Below are 24,533 nucleotides of genomic sequence, written 5' to 3'. Positions count from 1 at the left end.
TTGGTTGTCTGTTGACTGACAGGAGACTAAGCTAAGGGAAGCAGGTGCTGTGTTAGTGTGAAAGACTGCTGTTGATTACACTTTCGGTATTATTCGGTTCTATATGGCGTATTTCTGATATATGTGTTCCAGAGTATATTTTCCATGTAAAGGTGGAGAACAGTAGAGCTAGGCTAACGGCTTCATGCTGAGCTAACAGATGCTGAAGGGTGATGTCTCTAAGGTCAAACACTTATTAATCTGTTAGTTTGATTTCTGTTTAAACATTGCGCCTCCATTCAGAAAAAAAGGAAACACGACACAGAACAGAATAGATCTCTGTGGTCTCGCGGGAGAGAGATGACAGGCATATGTGGCATCTTTGTGTGCTATTAAACATGAAGAAAATGAGAAGTGACATCTCACTGCGTTTACCTGCAATGTGCAAGTATTCGTAGAGCTCAGGGGAGCTGAGGGAAGCTGGGTGGGGGTGGGTCTGAACCATCCTCTGGAAAAAAAAAATGCTTTTCTCCTATGTTGAACCAGAGCACCAGTGTCCTCTCAGATTCCTTAAAATGACACAGAACAGAAAGTGCAATTTACACCAGTCACCTGTGTCCAGAAAGCCGATTAGGAATATTTAAATAGCGCTCTTTGGTCCCTGGACTGCCAGCGCTCGTCCCTCTTCGACAGGTTAAGTGTCTGACAGGAAAGCGGAAATTTATAATTAACATCAATACCGGCCTGGAAGTCTGTCGAGGCGTGGCCTTTTCAAGGAAGGACTTGTTCCTGGCAAATTGTCCCCATTAATCTTCAGCTTAATTGATTGTGAAAAGTTTTAGGATGACATTTTAAAAAAAGCATGCTCGGCTGGTGATTGATTTGGGGAAAATGAACTAATAATGGATGCGGGGCAGTCATTACTTGTTGAGCGTGGTGGCTAATTTTAGACAGATTAGTCCATGTTTGATAGTGCTTAATAAAGAGGAAGGTGATGAGCTCCTCTCAGGCCTTACCTGCAGAGCTGACACACACACATACTATGACTCCCAATGTCCAAATGATTTTGTTCTGTTCTGGGAATTCAATTCTAAAGTGTTCTATGCATATATTTAATACGTGTAGATATTATATATTTTATATATATATAATATATTTAAAGCCAGTCTATACGTGCCTTTATGTCCTTCCCCGGCTGCCGTAGCCACACTGGTCTTTGTGCTGCTGTGTTCTGTGACTGAACTGCCCTGGTTGACCTGAGGAACAGGCTCAGCACAGAAAGCCCTCTGTGTTCTTTGTTTACCCACAAATACGCTGAATACATTTACCACCCTGTTTTGTCAACCCAGATAATCAATTAGCTGATTTAATATGTAGGCCTGCATGTGAAGGCAGCTGCTCTCTCTCTCTCTCTCTCTCTCTCTCCTTTCCCCCCAGCCCCATACCACAAATGACTGTGCCTTTTTACTAGTGTTTAATTTCATATAAAAAATTGTATTTTAATTATATCAATATTTGTTAATGTCTGTGTTAAAACATACATACACACACACACAACAGACAATTCTTCTGTGACTTTGTGATCAAACACAATGGGGAGATTTACAAAGCCCTACTATATATAAACTATATGGACAAATGTATTGCAACCTGCTCATTCATAGTTTCTTCCAAAAACAAGGATTAGGATAAGAGTTTATCCTGCTTTTGTTGGAGTAACTGTCTCTACTGCCCAGGGAAGGCTTTCTGCTAGATTTTGGAGCACTACTGTGAGGATCTGAAAGCATTCAGCAACTAGAGTGTTAGTGAGGTCAGAATGTTGGATGATCACCACCCCATGTCATCCCTAACTCAATCTCAAAAGTATTTGATGGAGCACCATCATTCAAGAGGACATTGCTCCACAGCTCAGTGCTGGGGGCCTGCATGTGGAGGCAGCTAGTCCACACCTGTCATTAGACAAGGTGCCAGTGGGTTCATGGTTATGTACTCTAGAGTCATATTTCTTTAGCAATACTTCTTTACAGGGACTAGACGAGCTGTGTGCGTGCATTATAGCATCTGTGTGGCAATGGTTGCAATGTAATGTTGCTGAATGCATTCAGTAAAAGGGGTGTCCACAAACATATGGTCATATAGTGTAAGCACTTGCATTATTAAATATTAAATATCCTGCCATTGTGTTGAAACAAGGTTTATATGGGTATGTGTGTGTTTCTGTTCACATGCACGCCACATTCATCTTCCTTAACCATTCCTCCTCCAGTAGTGTCTTGGTTCAAGCCTGGCATGGGGCCAGCAGGTTCGGTATTGTGTGTTTATGGCCACTCCCATGGAGCGCCGTCGTTTGCACAGAAGGAGCTGGGCTGAACTGAATGCGACAGCAGCAATAGGTTGTTAGTCGTCCTGTCCTGTCAGAAGAGTGTTCCCTCCAGCCAGCTAAATAACTGCATTTATATTGCCCAGATCATAGTTAGCCCAAGATAAATTATAGATGCAGAGTTACTTTTTAAAGGCAGATAAAAGCTCAGCTGCCTATGAAGGGCAAATGTCTGGACTGGGAGAGGGTGAAGGGGGGAGGGTGAGTTGGAGGGCTCTGCCTTTTCTTTCTAGCAGTGAGGACTGTCAGCATAATTAGGCATGAGTTAGTGGATTCTTTACCTTAACCACTGAATGTGTGTAATCACTGTGTGCTGTATGCCGTATGGAGTGACCTTGGCTGCTATCAGGCCCTAAGAAATTAAACAATTCCTGTGTTTTTAGAAGTAATCACCACAGACTATAATTTAGAAGTGCTTGAAACAAAAATAGATTAGCAGCTATTATAAGTGTCTGGGTCAGCTAGTTTTCATTTGGCAATCCACTATATGCTACATGTTTGACCAGCAAGTTGCAAAATGATTTGAGTGTTATTTTAAAATCAGCTACTTTCCAGACATTTCTGTAATATTCTATATAGGATTGTGCATTTGCTAGAACCTGGTGAAATGATACTGGAGTAAGCAAGACTATATATATGTTTTTTTACTGTCATAGTATAAAAAACACACCATCATATGAATCAAATCTGAGTAAAAGAAATGTTTACTTTTTATGCAGTCAGAACAGAACCCCAGGACTTCAGTACATCTGTATTTCATCCCTATAGTAACTCATTTTAAACAAGATTCATGTTTCTATATTACGGTTTCAAAACAACAAAAAAAGAAAATGCTGGGCCTGAAGCAAATGTCTGTGAGCCCTGCATGGTCAGTACTAGCAATACTTCTTTTGTCACATCGCAGCTTGTGAATGTTTTTTGCTGCCATCTAAGAGCCTTTCAATTCTAGTTTGAGCCATTTTGGCCTTTCCTTGCAAACGGTTTCTAGTTCTGTGAGATTTTTGGGTCATCTTGCATGCACTGCTCTATTGAGGTATACACAGATTTTTGATGATGTTTAGGTCAGTGAACTTTGAAGGCCATATCAAAACACCTCAGCTTGAGCCTCTTGAGATAGCCCTTATTTTTTATTTTCATATGGTGGGATGTTTGTTTTTAGAATTTCAGAACAAGCCAAAAGTCCATCACCCATATTCTTACGCTGAACTTTGTGGCGGGATTACAGGAAAAGGTTTTGGTTTGGTTATGAAATTGAAATGATTATGATACAGCCAAAATACAAATATTACGTTGTATTTACATTCACAAATCACAAATCAGACTGACAGTAAACAATAATAAACATGAATGAATCTTTATTTATTATTCTGTCATTTTCAACCTTGATCACAAGAAGAAAAAAACTGCCCATGATTTGTCCCAGTGAAGTTTCTTTATATTTGGAATTCTGGAACCTTGTCAGAAAACACTTCAGGAAACATGCTGATTTTCACTGTTTTTGCGAGCCCAATCAGGCACAGGAAATGATGGGTATACAAGTCTTCTCTCGCCATAGTCAAGATCAGTGTTTATGCATTTTGTTGCTTATAAAAGCCACAGTGGCTTTTGATGTGTTTTAATGATAAAGGATGAAGAAGGAGTGTTGCTTCCTGTGAGGATGAAGGGTAGCTCTCATTGACAGAGAGACTTAATTACAACCTGTGCATGTGTGTGTGTGTGTGTGTGTAGGTTTGTGTCACAGATAGCTTCTTTCCTGCTGAGAGTAGAGGTGACAGGGCACCAAACGCCTCCTAATATGCCTCACATCTCCAGGTCCCAAGGCCCAATCTTTCATCAACTCCTGTTTACTTTGTATTTTTTTACTTTGTATTTTTTCCTCACTTTGCTCTTTTTTTCTCTCTCTCTTGCTGTTTGTTTTTTTCACTGCTGTTGTCTTTGTTGTTGTCGACTCAGACTTGTGTGTGATAATGGAGCTCAGATTAAAAAAAATGCACACACACAAACACACACACGCACGCACACACACTTTGAGAACCCTTCGATCTCCACACAGGCAGAAAGCACAAAGACGGCGGCTTGTGAAATGACAGCTGTTTACATTTGCATAACATCAAGGAGGAGCGAGGCAGTGTCTTTGAGGCCGTCTGTGTGCAGCTGTCACAGCCTGTAATCGCAGGTTGATTTGTGGTTCACACCAATCGCCATCGCCGCTCCGCTGTTTGGCTCGCTGAGGCTGGCTGCTGAGGCTGGCTGCTGAGAACAGGCGGTGGCTGAGAGGAGAAAAGAGCAGAGAGTGAAGGCATTTCTCACCTGCTAATGCCGTAGAGCCTCGGCCTCTGTCCCTTACTGCCCATGCAGATCAGCCCAGTCCATCAGACCAGCTCTATTGACTGCAGGTCACATGACCATTGTTGGATTTACTGGGACCTATAATGGTGGAGGTTAATTGGGAAAATGTTGGAAATGGGCTTTGTGTTGAGTCTCTCTCCCCAGACAAAACAGTCTAGGAATGCCGCCTATTCCTAAAGGACACGGCACAGCTTATACACACTCCGACACACCCACCTGCCACTCTTTGTGTTGTTCCATGCTCAGTTTGTGTGTTTGTGTGTGTGTGTATCTGTGCAAAGTGCACTTATTTGTGACATATGTATATACGGTGATTAAGACAATGTAGATGTGTGTCTATGAGTATGTGTTTGTGCCTGGATGTATGGACAGAAGTATCTGGTTGTGAGGGGTGTGTGTCTGTGTGGGTTCATTCTTTCCAGACTTATCTGCAGTAATGTTAGATAGGGCTACACGATATATTGTTTGTTAGTCATTATCATGATACTGGCTTCTTCTGCGCTGATATCTCAGAAAGCTGCAAGATGCAAATGAGCCCTCAAACTAGTCACACAATCAGTTCCAGATCAGTTCATTGACCTGTGAAGCCAATGAACCTCTAATCAACATCTATACAAAAAACTGTACTTTCCCTACTGTGCCTGTGATCATGTACTGTTCCCTAAAAGAAAGTACCTTATACCTTAAAGCAGCTTATATAATCATTCATTAATGGCAATCAACAAAAAATATTCAAGTGATATTGATTTGAGGTTGTATCGTCCAGCACTATGTCTAAGTGTTGGCCCTATTGATGGGAACTTGCCAGTTCAGTCCCTGGTGATGCCAGAATCCATCTGAATCCAGCTGTAAATCACAGGGAGAATAACTGGCATTGCTCTCTGCCCCCATCATTCAGATGCAACGATGCAAGTCAGTCAAGCATCTGTTAGCTGATGTAACAGAACTGGCAGTTAGTGTTCTCCTCCAAATATCTTCAGCTGTCTAATGATGATGTGGTTGGCTTATAAAGAAAGTATAGGCTAGCCTTTACCCTCCTAGCACGGGTAGCTTGCGTGATGGGAGAGTCCATATATATATATATATATATATATATATATATATATATATATATATATATATATACATATATATATTGGCACTGCTTATTCATTGTTCTTCAAAATAAAGGCTATGAAAAAGGGTTAATCCTGCTTTTGTTGGAGTAAGGAGATTTTGGAGCATTGCTATGAAGATTTGATTGCATTCAGTGACAAGAGCTTGTTTAGTAAGCTTCTTTTCATGATCAATCACTGAATATTACTGTAAAGTGATGTGTGCATAACTCTTTACAATACTAGTGTACACTGCAGAAGCATTGACTTTGTGACTCCTGAACCTCTCTCATAATACACCTTAACATATACATACTCCAGTAATACAATAAATGGATGTCAGGAGCTTTTCAGTTAGTGGTTTTTGCTCTCGGCCTATTCCAATGTAAATGCGTTGTCGGAAACCTGTCTGTCCACCATGTCTGCATTAGTCTTGGTTTGTCTCATGGGTATGCTTACATTTATTTTCATCAGGCCTGGCTGTGTGAATGTGAGAAAAAATATGTTTTCTAACATGTCCATCACAGAGCTAGAAAGAAGAGTCCATTTGAGTGGGCTGAAGGTCAGTCCACTGTGCTTTTAGCTCTTTTATTTAGATCAACTGTCGGAGCAGCGCTGGAGTTTCTCCTTTGTTGACTAATTTGCTGTTGAAAGCAAACATGTCAGAGCTTTTCCTGCCGTGGTTCACTAGCTTGCATAACATAATGGGAGCAAAATTTACATATCTATAAACACACACACACACACACAAACAAACACACACACACACAAACCCCAGCATCCACTTGAGCTCATCTCTGTGTTGGATAGCTCTCTGACAGACCATCATTTATGATGCTGTCCAGCCCAACTGATGAGCCTACACACACACGCCTCTGATACTTATCCGCTCCCCCCCCCCCCCCCCTTACTTTCTCACTCTATATTTGGAACTGTCACACCTCTGTGTCATTCAGCACATGTCCTCCGAGCATGAAAGACAGCAGGACAGAGTTAACACTGACTAGATATACTGCTTGTACTCCTAAAGTCAAGCAGTTCGAATGGATATGCAGTATATCAGCAATGCGATCCTTCGACCTCACAGCGATTCAGTACGATTCTTCACATGTACAAATACGTATTTAAAAATAAATAAAATGATACAATAAAATAAAATAAAACATACAAATAAAATGAAAATAGTGAATATATAAAATATTATAAAGAATATAATATAAAGTTTTAGCTAATTTACCTTTTTACATACACCACTTTCTCCCCCTCAGTTCTTAGGGGAGCTCACCCCACAGTTTGTATACCTTAGGCAATGATTTAGCACCTCACAAAATTCACCACAGTTCAATTAGATTTCTGTTCTTTAAAATGTATTGTTAAATCCAGTTGTGTTGATCTTATCTCATACTGATAAATTTCATAAAATTAAACCTAAAATGAGGTAAAAACTAAAATTATATAATGGACTACTATAATTTTGACTGTAGAGTGCAATGTCTGAAAAGATAACACAAACAGAAAACACAACAAATGAGGCACTGTGGTTGTACAACTCATAACTGGACAAACACGTCCTTACACTGCACTACCACTAAAAAGTAATCAAAATTACAACAGACACAAGTTTTTATCACCACCCGAGGCATGAGCCCTAATCGATCTCTGAAGGCGTCCTGTGCTATCTAGCACCAAGACGAAAGCAGAAGATCCTATAAATTGTGAGCTGGGGCCTTGTCAAAGTGGCTCACAGTCAGACACCAGTCCGGAACTGGAGCCTAACTGGATTAGGCTGGGATTAAGGGGACATGGTGAGGGCTAGGATTAGGTTTTGGGTTTAGGTTAGGGTTAGGACTGGGGTCAGTGTCAGGGTTAGGTTTTGGGTTGAGGTTAAGGTAAGGAGTAGGGTCAGTGTTAGGGTTAGGTTTTGGGTTGAGGTTAAGGTAAGGAGTAGGGTCAGTGTCAGGGTTAGGTTTTGGGTTGAGGTTAAGGTAAGGAGCAGGGTCAGGGTTAGGGTTAGGTTTTGGGTTGAGGTTAAGGTTAAGGATTAGAGTCAGGGCTAGATTTTGGACTGAGGTTAGGATTAGAGCCAGGGTTAGGGTTAGGTTTTGGGTTAGGCTGGGTTTGGTTTTGCAATGTAAGTAACATATTATGTCTACCTGATGTAACATATTAACAGTAATAAATCAGTCAGTAATGTCAGTAATGCATCAATTTCATCTTTAAGATATTTACCTAGTATGTTCAGATGATTCACTGCTGCTACTGCACTGATATGTTGTTGATGTGTTACTGATACTCTAGAACTATCCATAATCAATGCAGTGGAAGGAGCACCTTCAGAGCATGGTACACTGATGCAGAAAGTACAGATGCTTGAATGTGCATGCATGAGCTTGTGTGTGTGCTTATAGAAGAGAGAGGGAGAAAGAGAGAAAGTGGAGAGAGAGCCTGCAGGTGGCTGTTGTAGGCAGGTGTGCTGTGAGCTCTGCTGTCATTGGGCTGCAGGTGTTAACTGGCCACAGGTATTAAGTGAGTGTGTGCAGCAGCTGCTCCAGGTACGCACACACACACATACTGCTACTGTGCAATGAACAAACAGAAGCCATACAGCAGACCTAAGGCCTCCAGCATGCAGATATGAATTCATGGCATAGTTCTAAGTGGCCAGTGTTTGGTGTTGATGTATAAGCCCTTACTGACCTTTGGCATGTTGTTTTGGGCGCGTTAGCCTGCATGCTAATGGGCCGGATGTATCCTCTACTGTATATTCTGCAGCCTTTAGTCTCAGCTCAGCCTCCCTGTCAATAACGCTCCAGTGCAAGCCTGACCGGACGCCACTGAAGGATCTTGGGGGAAAAAAGGTCAATGGGCAGTGTGAAGCCAGGCATTCTGATGATCCCTCCCTCTATTTTCCGTGCAGCCCCGTCGATTCATTAGCAATGGGAATTTGGATGGGGAGAAGGGGAGGGAAAAAAAATCCGGTCTCATTATTTATGCAGTCAATAGCAAGGCTTGTCTGCATTCATAATTGTTTGATTTTATAGGCCAGTCTTTAAACAAACATTGTCTATGGTAATGTGCTGCCCTGATGGATGGGAAAGGTTTTGTCTGTGAATATCATTTGGATAATTAAAAATGACAGACCAAATCGCCCGCTGTCTTGACCCTCACTTTGTTTCCCGAGTGATGGCGGCGAGATGCTGATTGCTGTCAATCAGGAGTCTGTGGAGGATTGGTGGACGGGGGCAGCCCTGAACCCTGACCCGCACTGTTGATCTGAAATAGATAACAACCTTGAAATACCTGCAGAATTTCAACTGGCCAGGAGACTGGAGCAGAGGCATCTTCCCAAAAGAGACACCCCCCCCCCTTCTCTCTCTCTCTCTCTCTCTCTCTCTCTGTATGTGTGTGAGTAGCACCCCACTCCCTCACAGTTTTGTCTCAGTTCTGCTCTCTTAATGTGACTGGAAACTCCCTAATATGCACACACACGCGCACACACAAACACACACACACACAATCTCACACAAATTAAAACATCAATCCACTAGCCACCTACAACAGTTTTCAGCACCTAAATCTGTTTCTTTTTGGCCTTTTCTGCTGCTTTTCTCATTTACTCCCCTCTGCACATCAGTCCTCAGCTCTTCTACAGAAACCTCTCTGTCCATCTTTTGCATACACGCACACACATACATACACACACACACATATTCTCTCTAACACACCCTTACAGTTTTGTTCTTGCATGCTTTTATATGATAATTGCCATATGCTGCCTTCTTTTTCTTGGCTGAAGTAGCATCATACCTCAGTGCAGCAGCGTGGGTGTGTAAGTGATTTAACTGGGACAGAATAGAGGCTGTTGTCTCAGCTGTGTGTGTCTCTTCTGGCCTCTAGTGCCTTAACACAATACACAGCCTTGGAGCTTGAATGTATTGCCTCTGTATTTAGTGCTGGTGTTTTGAGATGAAAGTCATATTGAGGGATATGAGCTGAAGGTAAACTTGGAGGGGTGTTTAAGTTTTAACAGGGTATCTGAATCTGTAACCGGGGGGGTGTTTAGAGGATGTGCGAGATACAGACTAACCGACATGGTGGGCCAATGACAGTAGCGGATATTGAAGTCCTACAAATTTATTGATTGTTATTGTTCAATGACATTTTTGCCAAACTCATCCCAACCTAACCTTTTAGTATTGATATACAGAGCAGAGTGCAAAGTTTGAGTTCAATAATTGTAACTTATTAATCAGCTAGTTAGGTTGGTTATCCGAAGTTTTAACTGCTTAAAATCATAAAATAGGCTGTTGCACTTGCAGGATTTCCATGTCACTCAGGCTGGTATGAGAGTATTTAGAGGTTGAGTGGAATGGGTTGGACTATTTGGAACTGGGTGACAGTAATCAGAGTGTTCTCTCAGTACAGAGCGCTCAACGTTGGGCACATTTAGCTCTCTACTGCTTTTCAATTCCCTGTGACTGCTGAGCTCCCGAAAGCAGCCAAGCGTTAGAAACAATATCTTAAACAGTGAAATTCCAGCCCAAGAGGTGCTGCTGGAGTGCTGGAGTGTGTCGTTTGGGCTGGGCCGATCCTAGCCGGGATGGGATGGAGCTTTAGACGTCTTAACGCCTCTGACTTCCTAATGACGGGGGAGAAATGTAAACCTCCGTCTCCAAATAGTGAGCGCAAATCCGACTGTGGAAATTAATCCGCTCATTTCTCTGTTCCTCATTGTGTCACGCCAAAGGAATTTGATCCCATTGAATAATTTCATTATAACTTGTGAGCATGTGGATTAATAAGTGTCTTCACTGTAACTGAAAGAGGAGATGGAAAGCTCTCTTTCTCTCTCTGTCTCAGATTCAAATTTGCGGTACCTTTATTGTGGTGACAGTACAATGTACCACTTTACAAGAGTATTATAACATCAGTAACAGCAATAACAAAAGTGACAAGAACACAACAATTCATAAACAGTTTAATATACCAGATAAGATAAAAGATAAAAATAAATCTTCAGCTGTTTAAATCTGAGGGAGAAGTAGATCTCTGATTGTACAGTGATCACGCAGTCTGTCTGCTTGCACTTTAGGCTGGGCTGTTGAGCAGTGCTGCTATGAAGCTGATGTGCATTAGAGTTTGAGAGCGTCAGAACCATCTGACCAGCAGGGGATTGGGAGCTTTTCTGGGATTGGCCTCAAGTACATCCAAAAATGTAGGGGTCTTTTTTGTATGTTTATTAACAGGAAATCGGCCTAACACAGCAAACATATTTGCCAATGCAAAGCTTGACTGCATGTACAGGTTGGTGTTTTTAAGCTTTTAAGAATCATCCTGCAGAATTCAGCATGCTGAGCTTCTTTTGGATGCTTGCCCCAACAAGTACATCTCCCTCACAGCGCAATGGGCTGGATCACCAGTTTGATCAGATAATTTACAGCAGTTTGAGATGGGAATATCAATATTGTTAAATTTCCTCGTAATTGCATACAGAGCTCTGCAGGCTTTTTTCCCCTGTAGTGCATTTCAGACAGGGTGAATTGGTACCTGTGTCCATGACATCTTTTAGTCTTCACTCTCTCTCTCGCCCTATCTCTCTGACTCCCCCCCCCCCCTCTCTTCTATTCTCTCACGTTCTCATTCTCTTCTTACTCTCTCTCTTTCCCTCTGTCTGTCTTGCTCTCCCTCTTGCACCCTTTACTTTCTCTCTGTTTCCTTTTCTCCTCTCTCTCTCTCTCTCTTTCTGGACAGTGAAGTTCACAGCGCAGTGGATTTGCAGGATGCTGCCCTTGTACCAAAGATGAATACTCTGTGCTGTATGAAAAAGTTGTCAATAGAACACTTGTACACAGGGCTTCCACACTACATTATTAAAAAGGCATATTCATTTATAAGCCATTGGCACTAGCTGCAATTTGTGGTTTTCCACAGAAGCAATTCTTGCATCATTTGGCTACGAATACACACAGTCCTATGAATCTGCATGCGGATTGTAAAGTAATTCTTTAATAATATAAAGACACATTTCATGGAGAAATGTTTTCATAGCACATCAGAAGGATTTGTGCTGCAATAGCCATGTAAATCTACCCACTGGAAATTACTCAATACTTGGCACAGCAGCACATTGCGTGCAGTCTGTGGAGGAACTACGCAATAAGAGCACAATGTAGGATATGAGGAAAACAGAGGGCGAGAGAAAGAGAGAGAGAGAGAGAAAGACAGAGAGAGGGGTTATTTACTGTATGGTGAAACCAGGTCTATGAACACTGGGAGAGACACCTTGACCCGTCAGTTAAATGTGTATTGATTATCAGGCCCTGTCTATCTCTGGTTAAATGTCATTATGTCTGCCTGTGAGCAGAGAGCAGCCTTATTAAAGGAACTCTGCACTGTATAGAAACCCAAAGCCAAACACAAAGTGCAGCCTACAGGACAGATCACTATATATTTCATTACTAATGTTTCATTTTATTGTTTTCTTTTTCTTCCTTTGTTTATGACGTGATCAGTTTTGATATGAATGAAGAGGTAAACATTTTAAAGCCTGAAATAATGAAAATACTTATCTTATCTTTACACAGCCACTGGTTATGTGTGTACTTGATTAAAATAGTTAGTATAGTTACTATAACAATGAAAAAAAAGAATTTCAAAAAAACATTACAGTATGCACTTCAGGGAAATTTCCAGATAACATGTCAAACATTTATGATTTTATGCGACTTGACAAAAGATGAACTCATTGCAGATTGCAGAAAGAGCCCCTATTCCAGTAATAAAGCTTTTTGTTTTTGCCTTGTATTAATAGGGATCCGCCCAAACCCACTTTTGATGCTAGAAAAGCCTGTAAAAGCCTCTACATTTAGATTTATGGTATTTAGCATTCCAGAAGGACTTGCATTGTGTCCTAACAGGGAAAGTGTTCAAATGTTGGATCCCTTCATTTTACAAAGGGATGTTTACACGGGGATCGTCAAGTTCATGTCAACCTTTTATCCTTTTAAATATCCTTTTTAAAAACCAGAGGAAATGTCATATAGCTCTCTTGTACCCATCTCACAGATTCATCACCTAATTCTTTGACCTTTGTTTTGTGATGGAAGTTGGCTACCTCAGCTGCAGTATTTGTTGAGGTGGAACTTCAGGGCATTGTTCTCTGTCACTCGCATCTGGTATGGACAGTCTCACTGATTATTATTGGGATGTTTTGATTTCATAATTTATGCTTGCTTTGTCCGACTTGCTGTTGGCACAAGGTGTTACTATTTAATCAAGATACAGAAGAATCTGTAATTTAGACTGTAATTCAGTTAGGGCGTCAGGGCTCTTGGCCACTCTTGTTCTTGGGTTAGGAATTGAACATTGAGCCTTAGTATTATGTTGGCATAAACATGATGTATAGCTTTATACCCTGTTACCCTATTCTTAGAACTGGACAAAGAGACCTTCGGCTCATGTGTGGCTGCTTCAGATTGTTCCATTCTATTACTGATGCTTTTCTATGCAACATATACCAACCCTGTCTGTAACTGAACACTTGTGTCAGCAATGAAAGCACCATAAAGTAGCTGAAATACTGATTAGAATGAGTGTATATGTTTTTGGGTTTTTGAGTTCTGTTCAACGTGTAGTCTGTTTTCTGCATCACAAAATCTACAGGATAAAAACTGTAAGATGGATGTACAGATTAGTTTTGAATCCAGTGCGTGTTCTACCAGCTCTGGGTCGCTCCTCTGATCCGTCAGTGAAGAGAATGAGGTAGGAATAAAGTGAATGAAAACAAGACTAGGGAAAAGCAAGCTGCATCTGTGCACTGTCAGGCATCAGGCAGAGAGGCAGATAGCATCTGGCCTCCAGGCCCTTTGTCATGCTGTTGTTGAGTCTTGTGCTGGCTTTTTTTTTCTGCATGCTGTTTTATTGCAGGCAGAATTTGTCAGCCAGGAGTTGTAAAGAGTAAGTAGCTTCATCGTGTTGGTGCTGAGAGCGGAGGCCCTGTTGGTTTGGGGAGAGAAAGCGCTCTACTTTAACTGTGTTAACGGCTCGCCTCAGCAGTGCAAAGCAGCAAAATGGGCTTTTAATGCCTTTTCATTGGGGCTCATGTGCCATTACTTCGGGACTGTCTTTAAATGCTGGATTTGAACCTCGGGAACAAGTTGTTATTTATGATAGTAGTTAAAGCTGTTTGTTTTCTTTCATTTAAAAGTGAATTTGATTCAGCTTAAGATTGTGTCTTTTCCCTACAGTCTCTCGATCTCTCCCTCCTATTTTATGAAGCAGAAGGATTGTTTTCAGACCCTTTTTTGCTTTTACGTTTTTAGGTAAATGTTGCTCAGTGTTGCTTATGAATGTATTAAGACCCTTGTGTTTGTCTGTACACTGTTACAGTGGATACACATGCTGTTTTCCTGTGTGTGGTTATTATTCTTGCCCAGCAGGCGTCTTGTAATCAAAGTTACCTGGAGTTTCGTCACAATGAGAAAGCGGCAGTGAAAAGGAACTGAAAGGTTATATTTTGACAAAAAGACAGGTTCAGTATTTTTGACCCAAATTGCTATTTATCACATTGTTTATCACATTCCTCTCACTCATTCTGCTTCCATATGCATTCATTTTACTGGCACTGAGGAGATCGTAAAGGTTTATTAATTTAATAAATAATAAATATTTGTTAATATAGTAGTTTTGTGTGCAACTCTTTAAAAGGGGTTGTTTAATCAGAGATTGTATAAAGAATTTTGATCATTCAAATAACCATTTGAATGCTCACATGATTATTTTCCTGGTGAAAGGGGTTCTTAAGATTGGTGGAAAACCTTTTGTATATGATTTTATATATAGCACTGAAAATGGTTCCACTATCATTACAAGTTAAAGAACCCATTTATATGGTAAGTAGGGGCAGTGGTGGCTCAGTGGTTAGAGCTCTGATGACAGGGTTGTGGGTTTGATACCTGGGCTTGGCAAGCTGCCACTTTTGGGCCCTTAAGCAAGGCCCTTGACCCTCTCTGCTCCCAGGGCGTTGGAGTTGGCTGCCCACTGCTCTGGTTGTATGTGTGCTCACTACCCCTAGCACTAGGCTGCATTCACCATAATAAAATGTTAATACCCAACAGACTAGTGAAAACCCTGATAGCACAATAGTGTAATCGGGTATTGGAATGCCGGCATCTGAAACAGTTAACCATGTTTTTGATTACCTGTACACTCCTACTCATCACATCTCAGCCACATCATCCCCCACCACTTGCCACTTCCAGCATACAGCTGTACTCCCATTCAGCCAGCTTGATTACAGTAGCATGCTTTGCTGTGGTGAAGGCGGGCAGAGAGCTGCTTGTTTGCCTTATGTAACAGCTGTTGCTGCTCTATGCACTTCTGTGGAATCCAGCCTGGGTGCTTCACCCATGCACTCATTATTCATCCCATACCTGCCTGCATAAGTAACCCCACATACAGAGTGCAGAGCATCCTTTACATATAGCACTGCACACTGAGCAGAGAGAAAGAGAGAGAAAGTGATATGAGTAAATACTCCATGTCTCTTCGCAGCTGTAGAGTTTATTTGTTTGCGAGGGTGTTAGCTTCAATCGCTTCAGCAAGTCAGTAGCAGAAAGCTCCTCTTCTTGGCCATAAAAAATGGAAGGCTTTTGCAGTGAGAGCACTTTCGATCATGCATCGTCATCACTGCACAAGTGCTCATTGACCTTCATCAGTGTGGCTAGGAGGATGATGGGATATCTGAAGGGGGCAACTGGGGTGGGACTCCAGGAAAGTGGAGGAGATTCTGTTTGTGTTCTGTCTCTCCTGTTGTGTGTGTGTGTCTGTGTGTCTGTGTGTCTGTGTGTGTGTGTGTGTGTGTGTGTGTGTGTGTGTGTGTGTGTGTGTGTGTGTGTATATCTGTCTGTGTGTGTTGGGGAGGTGTAGGTGTGTGTGACACAAATGTCTTGACTATAGGAAATCCAGAGGAAAGTGAAACTAATCTACAATCTCAGGAACTAGGGAAACAGTGATCATGTAAAAAGCTTTTTACAGAAGCTGCAGGCATTTTAAGGGTGTTTTCACATCGGCACTTTTATTCTGGTTAAGTCGGACCCTGGATCACTTTTACCCTTGGCTCTCTTGAGATAAGGTCTCGGTCCGCATCCAAATGAACTCTGGACCAGTGAGAATGTGATCTGACCTCGATTAGATCTATCAGGTGTACTACACAAGTTTCTGACCCGAGCAAACCAACTATAAATGTGAAAGTGCCCCTTTAGGCTAAAAGATACAGAGCATTTATTTGCAGTTACTGTGCTTAAATCTATTGATCGATTGAAGTCATTAAAGTAAGTATCAATCAATATGATGTTGACTGTATATATATATATATAAAACACAAAGAAGGTTTTTGCATGACAGTTCTAATACTGTGTGTATATGTGTATAATGTTTTCATGCTCTATAGATGTCACATTTTGTTTATTTTTGAGGTGAGGTGAAAACAAATCTTCAACATAAAATATATTAAATAATTTTGCTATTTTATGCACAAGTTCTATTTATTATCTATATTATTTAACACACATTGTGTTTTTGTTTGCAACATTTTAGATATGCAGAAGTATGTTCTGTGTTTTGTGTTGGCACTGGAAAATCAACACAGCATTTATTTATTTTTAATTTTGTACATTAGTATGTTATGTTATTAGTATATTACTACACAAGTACATTAATATTATGTATGCTTACATATATTCTATATATGTAGCCACTGTTGGGACAAAATATCCGTATATCCTTATTTTACTGATCTTTATATTACTTTTTACCATACATTTACTCATGCATGAACCAATAGAAATCCCCCAAAATGCCTTTTAAAATGTACTTTATATTCTATTAAAAGTAAAACATTGTTCCCTGTTCTGTCAAGTTACCGTCTTGGGGAGATGAGGTATTGTTATGACAGGAATGATTTAATACATATGGGGCATAGTATTATTACATATAGTTTATTGTATATATATTATGCATATGGGACATATATATGACCCCATGTCCTAACATTGAATAAATGAGTGGGTGTGCATCGTTGTGTGTGTGCACGCACACGCGGCCGAGCGCAGCCCCTAACTCCCACCCCCTCTCTCTGCTCTGACAGCCACTAATAATAACGCATGAAGACAGTCAGGCAAAATGAAGACAAATGCAGCTTGCCGCCCTGGAATCATAATCTCTGGCGGACCTCAGTGAAAGAGACGTCCTAACTGTACACGGATGTTCTTTATAGCTCTCTCCTGTGACCTGCATGCACACACACACACAACCACACATACCAAGGACCACCGCCCTTACCTTCCTCTCATAGCATCTTGAACAACTCTTCCTGTCTTGGAGGTCAAAGGGAGAGACATATGGAGCTTGTTGGATGGCCAGAAGACAATGTTTGTGTGTGTGTGTGTGTAGTTGTGTGTGTGTGTGTGTGCATGTGTGCAGATGGGTATTGTTAAAGATTCATGAAGAATATGAAAGATCTGAGATAGAGGTTGGGCTGCAGTGTAAGAGAGAGAAGGTGAAGAAAATGGCAGCAGACATGGAGCACTCTGCGCGTGTCTCTACAGTATGGCATGGATGCACTAACATACTCTCATGGGAGCACACACACATTTACTCTGCATGGACATGGTAACATGCTCCATAAATAATCCTTTGCACACACCTCCACAGTCTCATTATCTACTAACTTACTGCAGAGTACTCACTCCATTATAACTATGTTGTGCATTTCCATTGTTTCAAGTAATATTTTATGTGATTAATATATCACTGTATAAATATTTTAAATAAGTTTTATTATTATTACATTTTAGTGTATTATAATATCCCCCAGATCATTTTGGACCATGTTATTGGTGTAAAATATTTATAGTAGTCAACAATATACCTTGATGGTTCTTTTGGTCACTTTTGTCCTCAATTTCACTGTGCCGCTTGACCCTACAGCTCAGTGGACCTATCTGTGTTTCAGTAAAGTTTAATTGATCTTCATAAATCTATCCAGAGATGCAGTTGCTCACTGTAGAGCCTGTGTTTCCTTTTGGTACTTTCTGTCTGTTGACAAGGGGCCCTCTACTGGTAAGAAGTACAAAGACCTTTATTATCCTACTGGCTCTGAGCTGCAGCTTCTCCCTCCGAGCACTCGCTGACTGACTGACTGACTGATGTGGTTCCGCTGCCGGTATCATCAGCAAACAGTGCTTGGGTTTTTTGGCTAATTGTATTATACCTCATTTCAGTACAAATCATTGTACTTGTATCAGTATATTACTGCTATTGTGGAATACACTGCTGTTTATAGGCATTCTATAATTGTGGCCCGGACTTTACAATATGGACAAAATATCATATTGCAATTCTGTTCTTATGTACTGCGATTGCCATATATCTTTCAATTAGAAATGGCTCATTAGCGTCAGTATGTATTGGTAGTGGGCTGATATGAGCAGAGAGCTTGAAACAGAAACAGTGTTTGACCAGCAATGACCAATAGAAAAATTGTGACATCTCTACTTCCAAATGCACTAAGAAATCCTCTGTTATTGGTCAAAATGCTCTCTCACCAGTAATCAATTTTGTCAGTGAGAATAGAAGTAATTTGCCTATTGCAGCCCTCTGCTACATCAGCACTTCTTGGCCAGCATTGCAATAGCAGTTTACAAATGTTGGATTGTCCCGCCCCTAATCATCCAATATGAAGTTTCCTGATAATTCTGATGAGAATCAGAAATGTAAAAATAAAAAGCCTGACATGTGTGAGGCCAGACCTGGGCAGGGTAATGCTATTACATTATTAGACCATTGTCAAAAGTAGATGCCTTTTCAATCAAAGACACTTGAATTGGTGGGTGCTGGTGGTGGGTGGAATTTTTGGAAGGGTTTAGGAAGGTTAAACTAGTCTGATGCAGCTTCCATCTGGAATACATTAGCTAAAACGATTTATTAGCAGGAGCGCCTCAGCAAGCATACTGTTGGGGTGAAAGAGAGACGAAAAAAGAAAAAAGACTAATGACTTGGGCTATTTGTTGTTTTAGTGGCTCTGGTTTTATGTTCTTCTTTTTGCCTTTTATTGGTCGCATAAAACATTTATTTTTGTGTTTTATTCGCATTCTTAAAAATAAAGATGCCATATGGAACTTTAAAAAAGAGTTCACTATTGGTTCCCAAAAGAACATTTCAATGGATGTTGCTTTAAATTGCCATTTTTGTAAACGAGATATAACATTTAAGCATCTTTTTCTAGAATCTTTTATCTAAGCCAAGAACCAGTCAGTAATCTTTATTTTTAAGAGGGCAGGTAAAGTGTGTAAGTCTGCTCAAGTTTTGTAATGTGAGATGACACAGTGATGTCTGGCACAAGAGAGGTTTCTGTAGCTTGGTGACCAAGTCACTGTTCTATGTTAGTTAAGTCTTTCTCCCTGCTGTAAAATATTTTCACAAGGTCAGCCTTTAGACCTCTACTCCAGCACATATTCGCATGGGCAGACAAAACAGAGGACTCTGGAAGGGCACTTATTGAGGACTGCCAGTTACTTTTACAGATCTTCTCTAAAAGTTTGAATATCTTCAGTATGATAAAACATGACACATTCTAATGCATTAAATGTGTTTTGTGTGTTGATGACAGCATGAAAACATCGCATTTGGATATTACAGCTGTGCATCATCACTTCACAGCTTATTCCCTGAGCAAATGTGTGCTTTGGATTCTGGGTGTAGAAGACCAACTTAGCCCTGAATCTGAAGAATAGGATTATATGGTATAGCGTAGTTCAGATTTAATCGATTTTGTACAGCCTCTGTCCTCTCACTCTCTGCCCTCCTCCCAGATCTTTGCTATTTCTCTGCTCATGAGAGCCGTAGCTCGATGTAGAAAAGCTTGCTATGTGTGATGAATGTGCTAATATGGGTCTATTTCTGAAAAATAATAAAAAGCAAGTGTATCATCCTGTGTTAATGTAATATATAGAAAATGGAAAACACTATATATTTGTAATATATTGGCTTCATATTCCAAACAGTCATTAAAATCACTGGCAGGTGGAGTAAAAACATTGATTATCTCATTACAGTGGTACATGTCAACAGCCGGAATGTACATATTAGGCAGCAAGTAAACAGTCAGCTTTGGAAGTTCATGTGTTGGAGGCAGGAAACTGGTTAATTTATGCAATCCATGGATCCCCCCACCCCAGATCTTGATGCCAGATACCTCTGGACACCTTTTTGTGCAATCCATGATTCGACATTTCAAAACTTTTGTTGTTGTTATTTTGGTTCAACAAGGGTGACCTACACAATATTATGCAAGTGGTTTTAATGGTATGGTTGATTAGTGTATACTGAAGCATTCCTAATATGTGTAATGTTCATAGAATGTACTTCATATTTACCTCAAATGTTCTGATGAAGATGCCTTTTCTCTTAGACCCAATTTACACCTGGTCACATGTATCTTATACCTGGTGACTAGTTCCTGCATTCTATCCTAATAAGATTTTAGCCACATGCATTTATACTAAGTCAAAATCTGTTTGGGATGGAAAAAGGTACATTTGTTTGGTGCATGGCAGTTATTACTGATGTTTCGATTGTACTGGGAGGAGTTTTGGTTGTCGAATGCATCTTGGAGAGACTGATGTTTTTACATTGCTATAACGTGGCTAAAATGCGTCTCAGACCACTAAAGTCTGAGACGCATCACATCATAGTTGCGTTTACTCTTGCATTTTTATGTGGCATGACCTTATCCAGATATAATCCTGATATTTAGGATGGGTGATGACCAGGTGTAACTGGGCTCTCTGGACTCAGTTTAGAAAGACTCTTTGAAGCCTTTCAGTTTTGGCCTGCACCAGGCTATGTGTATTTTCTATATAATTTCACAAAAACCATATTGCTACTTTAATGGTGTAAACAGAACCAAGTTGTGTTAATGTTTGGATAGCCCAGTAAGAAGGCACTCTTGAAATAAATAAGATCCAGCATTCAAAGGGGTCGGCATCATGAAAATTACGAAAAAAAATTACCAAATCTAAATTGTGCCCAAAAAGCGTTTCACTGGTGCATATTTAGTATGCATATTCTCATAGCTCCTCATTTAGATTCTTTTATCTTGCTCCCCTGATTAAGACTAAATTATACAACTGTTAATTGAAGAACATGTTGAAAGTACTGAACTGTCTTCATTTTTTTTTTCTTAAACAGCAACATTTTTAACAAACAGCAAAACACATGCAAATGAAGTCTGTTTGTTTGAAGCATCTCCCTTTGGATAGGCCTCATAATGAAAATGTATGTACCATATTTCTCCAGCACTTCAACTGAATAACAATCGCGTGAATATTAGGCTTGAAAGAATCATTAATTACGTCCAAAATTGACACGGTCCCGGCAGAGCCAGAGAGGCAGCGGCGCCGCTGTGTGTTCGAGCTGCTCTTTAATTGCTGTGGAAGTTTGAACTGTTAGCAGTTCAATTCACAGTGCTCCCCAATTGGAAATGCAGAGGCCAGAACACAGGGGAGAGAATAATACATTCAGAGCGCTGAAATGATTTAAACTGCAACATATATTGTCAATACCTGTGATTTGAAAGTGCTTGTGTGTGTGGATCTTGTGCTCAGGCTCTGGATCTTGAGTGGGCAAGTGTATGTGCAATAGCTTCTAAAAACAATGCAAATGGTTTTATCTCTGTGGATACTAATGTAATGTTGGATGTGATTGAAAGTGAGTAATCTTCCTGTTGTGTGTTACCACACTGGTTTAGATCACATGGTCTTTTTTTTTTTTTTACGTTCACTGGTTATCGCATAAAGGGCAGCTGTGTGGATGGAATTCTACATTTCATAGCAATGTAAACATACATGAATGTCATGCATTGGTTCTATGCATGTCTTCAAGGCTGCATCAATTACCCAGTGAAAAGCTGACCTTTTGATTGCCATACAGGTAATAAGGAGAGTGATTTAATTTCTGATTAATTATCCTTTGATTTAGAGACACAAGGCACTTGGAGAATGACAGAGGGTAAATTGGGATGGGGAAAGATGAGGAAAATCCACTCTGCTGATGTTCTATGTAACCCTTAATTGACATAGTGATATCGCTTGTGATATTTTACTCATTGCAGTTTAGTGTTAATTATTTCTCATTCATAGCTTATGAAAAAAAATGTATAAATTCTGCTAGTCGACTCTAGTCTAGTCGGCATAGTCGACTTTTAAAACTTTTAATCAATGCTTTACAACGTCAATCCGTATTCTAACCTGTAAATACAGAAGACAAATCAATTGTATAATGTGCTATTTTGTTTTTGTAATTGTAATTTCTGATTTACTTGTTTGATTGATTTAATTATTGATTGTAGAAAACATGAATGCTGTGGTTACATTCCTGTCTGTTCCATACCAATAAAGCAAAAAATTGTCCGCCATGCTGTCAAACTAGCAACCAAAATGTTTAGAGACCAGAGGAGGTGACATTACTACTTTTTTAGGTTCACAGTATTCTCTGTTTGCCACTGAGAAGAACCAAAGCTTCTACAATCCATTTTTCCTCTGAGTTGCTGTTAAAGAATTAGCATGCACCGTTGGTGATTTAAAGAAGGAACAACTATGTTTTACGATATTTGGGCTATTTGGATATTTGGGAAAAAAATAGTGGGAGCACCAAGGCCAAGTACAAATACTACCAAGTCCATTAAGTCCAAGTACACTAACATTAGCTAATTCAGTTACACTGGCCAGTTGCGCTAAAAACATATTTTTTTATGCAGGTAACAGCACAACACAACATGATACATAATAGTACGATTAACTAGCTAGTTGTCTGACAGCAGAAAATGAGATGGAAAATGTTTGGTCTTTGAAACATGTGGGAATGAGCAGAGCAGCAGAAGCACTAGACCTGCTGTGGCTTCACTTTTGAGACATATTATGTTGTCCATGCCTTTCTATTTACTTTGGATTCAATAATCTACAATATACAGAATCAGTATCAATACAGACTTTATGAAATGATTTGGATGATGGCGTAACATTTCTAGTCCACATTCTATGATGTCTCATGAGTATAATTTCAAACTCCTAAAAGGATGTTAATATATCACCACCTCTACTGTATATTGCCATTGTCACACAAAACATATGCATCTCCATTTTTGCCCTTTTTTATTTTTTTTATTTTAAATCTTGCAGTTGTTCCTTACGAGTTTCATGATGAATGGATCAATAGATAATATAAATAGAAATTACTATGAATACAAGCTTTTTACATTAAAAGGTAAGATGTTTCTTCTTCCTCCTGTAAAGTTGTCATTCTGGAGATAAGGTTTTGAAAAGACAGTGATGGTATGTATGTTTATATTTACATTAATTGAGGTTAGGGTGTGATTGTACATCTGGACTCATGAAACAGCTTGCTATCTTAATATATTTATAAACATGCCTGTGCAATGCTTCAGTTTTGCTCACATAGTGAGAGATTTATCATTTTCTTACCCAGTGACCGCATTGTGAAAAGAGTGAATATAGTACCTAGCTTGCTGTATGCAATGTTATTTTTCTATTATTGAGTTCTTTAACAGAATATTAATCCAGTTTTGAGTTCAGAGAGTAGGACTTGCTACCCCTGTATGTAATTACATAATTATAGAAGGGTTAAGTGTAGGACCATGTTCTATATATTTCATTTCACATTTAACACCTGGTTGTGCTCAGAAGAAGTAACAGTGAAACTTGACTTTATGTGAGTGAAAGAGTGAAAGTTAGAGTCCACTCTGTCTGTCTGTTCAAATTGCTTTTATTTGGTCATACCACGTTAACACCCTCCCCAACAGCTGTTCCTCATTCGAACGCCTTCATGAGCATCCACACCCACCCGCCTGGCCTATCCTGATCCCTCCTTTTTTGTTGGCTGTGGTTATGATGCATGTGTAGCTCTGTCTGCCTCAGTGTGTCCCATGTGGGGTCGAGATATGCATATTAATTTATATATTTTTGTGATACAATACATGACGTGAATCGTGAAGGCGTTTGGATTTAGTGCTTCAGATATCAGATACACCAGTGTGCATCAGAATGGTTTCCTGTTCTACTAAAACATTCCAAGGTGTTTCTAAAACACAAAACAACAAAAGTAAGAAAAGCTGCAGTCAACAAAACTGCTACATTTAAAACGACATTGTGGTAAATATAATTTGCCAGGTTCTGCAACCTTGTATTGGTTATTGATGATTAACCCCCGAAACAGTTAAATGAAAATTGCTGTTTTTTTATTGAAAATGTATTGTATCAGGGAGTCAAAACCATCATATATACAGTATCGTAGAACTTGTACCGTTACACACCGAATGTCTCAGTGCTGCAGCCTGTAGGACTGCAGCTCTCCAGCTTGATTGACATGGCTAATACAATTCAATTAATCCCCAGACGAGCTCATCTTTCAGTGGCCCCTGAGGTCTAAAGGGGAACTGGTATTTTGGAGGGGGGGTGGGTATGTGAATAGGCCCTCTTCACCGGAGATAGGTACAAAGCAGCCAGGCACTCATGGGGGAATTGAAGTGATATTGAGCTGCGGCAGTAAATGTAGAAGAGGATTACAAGCTCTTGTGCTGAAGCGGCTCGGCTACACGCTCACTCTGATGTCCTACTCATGTCCTTGTGTGTCTTTTTCATCCTCGTCCTCCTCAC

The 24,533-nt window shown here is 40.1% G+C and overlaps 1 protein-coding gene across 6 annotated transcripts in view; it reads left to right on the top strand.

Moving 5' to 3' along the window:
• The window catches only part of npas3 (neuronal PAS domain protein 3), a 248,842-nt gene that overhangs the window by 117,441 nt on the left and 106,868 nt on the right, over positions 1 to 24,533 (top strand). The gene's annotated exons all lie outside the window — the stretch shown is intronic.

The sequence above is a fragment of the Salminus brasiliensis genome, chromosome 10, assembly GCF_030463535.1.
Source record: "Salminus brasiliensis chromosome 10, fSalBra1.hap2, whole genome shotgun sequence".
In the NCBI taxonomy this organism is placed as follows: domain Eukaryota; kingdom Metazoa; phylum Chordata; class Actinopteri; order Characiformes; family Bryconidae; genus Salminus; species Salminus brasiliensis.
This window is presented reverse-complemented; position numbering and strand designations above follow the sequence as displayed.